The sequence below is a fragment of the Platalea leucorodia genome (assembly GCF_965183815.1).
Source record: "Platalea leucorodia genome assembly, chromosome: 8".
Taxonomy (NCBI): Eukaryota; Metazoa; Chordata; class Aves; order Pelecaniformes; family Threskiornithidae; genus Platalea; species Platalea leucorodia.
This window is the reverse complement of record NC_138830.1, coordinates 15,722,275-15,729,233: the sequence shown is the minus strand read 5'-3', so window position 1 is coordinate 15,729,233 and position 6,959 is coordinate 15,722,275.

The window sequence follows — 6,959 nt, the reverse complement described above, 5'->3', positions numbered from 1 at the left end:
TATATATACACACACACACACAAATGGGGTTCACTTAACCTTTCCTCATGATATGCCACCCTGACTTTGAAGAACATTACTTACAGAGTGGGTTGACTCCATATTCGATGTAACTAAAAGTAAAATTCTGTATTTGAAAACATGAGTTCTGGGACAGAGGCACTCAGAAAAACTTCGAATTATTTTTCTATAATAACCAGTGCACTCAATGAGAGAAATTACCAACTAATGAAATCCACTCAATTTCTCAAATTCCTGGACATTTAATAAACTCACGTTCTGATAAGCAAAAATGTAACAATGCTTGTATTAGAGTCTAACTAATAATGCTTTTAGTCACATCACAAAACATCTGAGGCCAAACTTTACTCTTGACTTTTACAGAATTACTCTCTATTTATACAAAACTAAGCCTAGAGTATTTGCTTCCTGTAGAACCATTTTTATGTGTTTGGAACAAATTCAAATTTATACTAGCATAAATCAGAACAAAAGTCTGGCTTAAACTCTCTATACAAATGACGGGGAAGGGTGATAAACACTGTAGGAAGTTTCAACTAATGATATCCTTGTATGTCCTTTTTACCTCAAATGATGAACTCCAGAAAATATTTTTTTCTTGAGTCACGCTCATTTATTGTCTTCAAAGATAAATGAATTCATAAATACTTTGACATAGTAAAACTTAAGAAAAATTCCAAAACTGTACTCATATCCTGTAAACAATTACATGACCCTTGAGAATTTGCAGCATTTATAATCTTCAAAATTATACATCTAATGTGGCTTTGCCTCAGGTAGCAAGTGTTCGGATTATCCATGTTTTTTGATTATCCATCCCTTGCATATACACAAATACTATTTTAAATTATTTTTTGCTTTAGGAAATTATTTTAAATCAAAACACAATAAAAAATTTATTTCTGAAATATTTTTTAAGAAAAAACAGGACCACAACCAGGTCTAGAATCTTGTGCCTCTTCCTGCTCTTTCATTCACTTATTTTAAGGCAAGTTTCTTCGGTTTTGCCTTTGTTCTTCCAGCTGCAAAATGGGAACAATCTCTACTTATGTATGTCACAAGGCACTGTGAAGATTCACTAAAACTTCTAAAGCTGCATGTTAAAAAAAAATGCTTTTTCATTGAAGTTTTAAGTTAATTTAATTGCAAGCTAGTATCTCAAAATTTGCAACCTGAATGTATCATTTGAAGGCACAGTTAAATTATTCCTATTATATATAATGCTTTGTATTTATCTTCTATCTGTTCTTGCATGTGAGACAGCCATTTGTTAAAAATGAATATGGCAATAGTCCCATGCATTGTAAATAGCATCCAGAACAGTACCACTGCCTCAGCAGTCAGTAAGCTGACGAAGGACAGACAGAGCCTGCCGTTTATGATATTTTGTTCACGTACGCATGTGCACATGCTGAGCAGCATGGGGAGCTTCCCCTGGCAGAAGCAGATCTGTCTCAGACATAATTCAGTGTGCTGTGCTTGCCACCTGCTGGATGCAGCCACAAATTTTTTTTCATCTCAAAAGTTGTTATAGGAAGAGACAGCAATATTTCCCAGCTTCCTGATGGATCTGGAGATTCTTACCTGTGGCAAAACTCCCATAGAAATGAAAGACAAACTTGTCCATCTGGGAGGCAGTTAACTTCCTTGACAGTAGCTAAGCAAGCTAAGCAAGCATTTCCTCATCACCTGCTGATCCCTTTGGTCACTGAAATCCAGTGTCCCCAATGACCACAGTAGATAGCTCATTTGCAAAACATTGATTGCATTACTACAAAAGCCATCCGAAAGAGAAGAAATATATATATGTGTATAAAAATAAAAATCAAAGCATATTTGCCCATGTGATAACGAAGTATTTAGCTGAAAGGACTCATTTGTCACCAAGAAGAAGAAGAAGCAGAATCAGTAGTGACTATGAGCGATAAAAATGACTGTATTACAGCAGAAAACAGAAAAGAAACCATTGGTTAGTGATTTTGATCATTTCATGCCAGATCCTGTGTTTTTAAGAGACTGCATAACCTAGGCTGCTGGTGCCACCTCTGCCTACCTGCATCGTGGGAAAAAGCACGAGCATGCACATTCGGCTGGGCTGCTGCAGGAAAGGCAGGGGGATTGCAGCTGGTGTGCTTTGAAGGCAAGACTGACCTTGAATTGATAGGCAAAGAAAGTGGAGGGCAAAGCTGCTGTGAAAAAATGCTGGGAAATTTTTGTTCTCCTAAGGGGTAGGAATATGGTCATCAGCTGCCAAATATAGTGGATCCTAGTTTAGTGTTTTCTTTAAAAAAAAAAAAAAAAAAAGGGCAGATCAATAGATACTGAAAAGTATCCAGAGATAAAACTCTCCAGCACCTCTAACTGGGCAGCAGCAGAGAGCAAACTCTTTCAGAGCACAGAGTTACTGCGTACAGCCACATCCTGTAGTTTCGGGCATCCCCCCAAAGCCCCTACCTGACAGCTAACTGAAGAGTCCCCATTTCCTTCAGCACACCCACACCACTTCCATCATGCCATCTAGCTGCAACCAATGCAGGTGCTGAGAAACGCGTTGTTGCTGAGCCTTAGGCTCCCCAGCCCACCTACTTGCTGAAAATACTGTGCTGGAGCCCTGTCCGTGGGGCAGGCAGAGCAGCAGTGGGACAGACTGCAGGATCTGGCCGCTATTGTGGACCCTTGGTTGTATGGTCGCTGCTGAGGGACAGGTAGGAGATGGCCAGAGTATCCTTTGGTGCAAGAACCTACTCCTTACAAACAGAGGAGGAGGGAGGAAGATTTGGCTCTATACGACTTCACCATCTTTGGGGAACTTTGGGTTGAACCATCTTAATTTAATATGAAAATAAGAACTAGCTGTGTATGTTTAAGAACAAATTCCCACTATCTTAAAGAACGCAAAGTTAATTATGATGTAGTAGTATCCTGTTATTTTAAAAAGAAGTATCCAAAGTGCTTTTCATTCTCAGGATGACCAAAGCAAAATACTTGACAAACTCTTAGTCTGCCCCTGTACTCTGCTGGTGTGAGGAACTCGAGCCAGTATTAATGGGGGCAGCATACAGCCGGCCCTAAATACAGGGATAACTACTCCAAACGTATCACAATTATATTCTGTTGACTTGTTTGAATGAATACTTTCTCTCTGCTGGCAGAATAATTACTAAATCACATTATGTTTGCCATGCACATGCAGAATATTTCTGTTTATTGTGCGATATTACTTTATATGACTCATGTTTCATGCTCTGCTCTCTACTTGCTTGCCCATTATATGGCTGTCCTAAATCATACTATATAGTCTGCACTGGTTAGCCTAAATTCCAACAAAAGAATTACAGATACAGTAGGGATTAATTTGGCTTCTCAGCTTAACAATTTCCTCGTGTTTACATTGTTAATCAAGATGTTGCAGAATAAGTACGAAGCCAAAAGTCCTTTCCTTTACCAGAACTACTATAGTTTTCATCATCTACTTGAAACTGTGACAGCAGCAGAGAATATAGTAGGATTCCCAGGCTTGGTTTAGTTTTGCTTGCATAGCTTCAGCAATGATTTATCTTGCTGACTTCCTTTTTAAGTATACTGAAGTGCAGGTATTCCCAGGGAGAAGTTTGCAATGGAAAGGAGAAACAAATACTTGGGAAGCGGTGGAAAAAGGCCTAAAGCAGGGACTTGCTGATTTTGGAAATATTTAGTGTTAAATATCAATACTTAATTTTATTTTTGCAATAGGGAAAAAAAACAAACCAAAACAAAACCAAAAAACAGCCTGAGAATAAGTCTTTCAGCTAAGTAGTAGAAACTTCCAGAAAGTTTTGAGAGGCTCTTTTAAGTTTCTTAATAACACCCTGCTCGGTTTGGAACATACCAAGCCATTCCTGCCCCACTCAAAAGGTCAGGGTCTCCAGCTCTGCTGCTTCACATCCCATTACAGGCTTGGGCAGACCATCATCCCACCAGCTTGTGCAAAGTGATGAGGTTGTTCATCGAGTCCGTTTCAACAGCGACCTCACTACCAAGGCTGAACTAACAAATCCTCACTGTTAATGGCAGAGCTGTCAAGCTCATTGTCACTGGTGAGTTCTGCAGATGTGGCTAGACACTCAAGAAATAGCTACAGGTCACATTTGAGCACAGCGTTGTGTGGTCTTTTTAGTGGACTAGTGACATGGCCTGCAGCTTGTAAAGTACTTGGTAAATTCAGTAACAAGAACTAGATATTATTTTCTTTTAAATATTTTTGTGCAGTCGTAAGTTGAAGGTGGATGTTAATGTTTTCTATTTCAATAGAAATAGTTTTATATTGTAGAAGCTTGCTACTATTATATAAGAACTTTTACTGTCTGAAGTATTACTAAAAACATACCCGTCATCAACAGATGTCTTTGTGAAAGCCATCTCCGCTGCTGTATTAATCCACCAAAGCAAAGAGATATTTCCATATTATTTTAAGTACTACACTATTATCAGTGTATCTATAGCTATATATCTTAGAGAATATCATCCTTACCAAAGTGTTTCTGTTTAATGCTGTAATATTTTATACCACCATTCCTCATTCCTTTTAATCCAAAGTCTAACCCAGCTCCCCCTAAACTCTTGAGATGGACAGGCTGTGTCTGCAGTTCATAGTGGAAAGGCTACCTGGCTAGCTCCAAAATCACAAATAGAACAGCAGTTCAGTAATTCACTTGTGTTTCCCAGAACTGGCTAAGCTAAAAAAGTTTTCTTGGAATGTATACTTAACAAATTGCTAATTTTCCTATATACAGGTTAGAGTAAGCGAGTGGCTGTGTGGTGCTTAGTTGCCAACTAGGGTTAAACCACAACAGAGTTTAAAGAAGAATTTAGGCTTAACTTCTTAGAAGCTAAATTAAATTATAGGGACAGATTTACCCAGAATAGTGTGTCAAATACAGGATCACATTATATTATGAATAATGGCCCTGAAAACCCAGACTCAGGCTGCCTGTAGCTGAGTATTCAATGTAAATATATCCGCTTTTACTTAGAATAAGCTTTGGTGTTCCAAAGCAGTGCTACATTGTACAGTGGCTTCAGAGGACACAGGATCGGGTTCCAGCGTAATAAGAGGGGATTGGTGCTTCCCCCCCGCCCCCCCCAAACGAATGGTAGAATAGATCACATATTTCCATTTCGAATCTGTATGAAAATAAAATTGAATTTAATCTTGCATATCGATAGTAAACCCCACTTCATACTCTGTTTTATAGTGCCACACACTGGAAAAAAGTGAAAAACAGTGAAAGGCTGGGCCTGTGAAATTTTATAGCTTATCTACTGAATAACTTATTTCCTATGTATTATAATTATTCCTCAGCTTTGTATATTGGCAGTGCTGTGAGGCTACAATCAAGAACAGGCCCTGGTGCAGGAGGAGGTGTACCTACACAGGGACATATATGATCTCTTGGGAGCTTTACAGCCTAATCAGAGGGTGAAAAATTGTTGGAATAGGGTGGAAAGCAAAGGCTGTTGCTCCACAAATACAAAAGTGTGAAGATATTTCAGTCTGCCGTTAAATAAAAAAAAAAAAAAAAAAAATTTTAAACCAAAGTGAGCCAAAAAGCTCCTCTCATTGAAAATAAGAAAGCAAAAAGACTAGAAAAGAAAATACTGAAAGGTTTTATGTTATGAGTGAGGAGCAACCCTGCACATACACACACACACAGAGCTTTTCAAGCATCTCCAACTAATACTCTCAAGCAAATGTAAACTGGGCCATTTTTACGAAATTGAATGAATAACCAGTAATCTTTTAGTTGATGGATGTATATATTAGCAGCTGATTTGCCACTATTGACTTTTTTTCAGAAAAAAGTTAAATTTTGCATTAGAAATTCACCAGATAGTTATACGCCCAGGAAAGGAAGACAACGTACTGTGTATAGAATTACATGAGCTTTGCCTACCTAGCCTGAACTACTCCTCATGCTTAGTTTATTACATGAGATACAAATACACAAGAAAAAACCCAAACCAAAACCAAAACCAGAAACCAAAACAAATAATTTCACAAAAGCATATATATTATAGTAGTGCTACATATATTTAAGTTTGCTGAAGAGCTATGAAATACTAAAGGGTCAAAAATAAGTTTGTTTTCACAAGTTTGTATTCATTTAAGTAGCTTTTTTAAGCTTTTATAAGGATTCAGTTTTGCACTGTAAAAGACCTCCAAGCATGATAAAAATTTGCATACCCAAAGCCCTTTTTCTGTATAAGAGCACCTACAAAGTGAGGGAATGTGTATGATTTGCAGGATACCTTTCAAAGGCAGGTCATAAATAAATGTACGAGATGTAATCTCACCTACTAGAGAACTGTTAATGTTGAACCTGGGTTTTATATATTTCTGTCTAGAGTAATCATAAAGAAGCATGCAGAAAGGCATACTTTACATTATATACTAGGCTGTACTATACAGTGCAGTGTAAACATGTTAAATCCAGCAAAATTATATTTCTGGTACTCTTGAATTTCACTGCTTATCTATGATAGCTTTCTATACTGTCATCTGTAATTTTTACATGAGAGTAGACAGTAGGTATGCACTGTGCTGTTTCAGCAAAAATCACATTTTAGGCAGGTTTCTGTCTAACATAACTGTGCAAAAAAATTAAGCATTTTTCACAGAAACATCTACATCAGACTGATTGTATTTTGAAATACTGACAACATTAAACAATCCAAAATAACTTTAAATAAGTGTTGGTTTAACTTAATCTTCACACCATGTGGTGAGATTGTTTCGTCTGAGTTTTGTTTCTCATCAAACCTACAAATAACTGTGTTTTTAGCTTTAACTCCCAACACAGGTAGCAGAACAAAGTACAGAGTCTGACAAGAACACTGGATTCTAAATGAAAGTGTACATTATCTGTACAGCTCATACCCCAGAAATTCTGAAGTTGCAC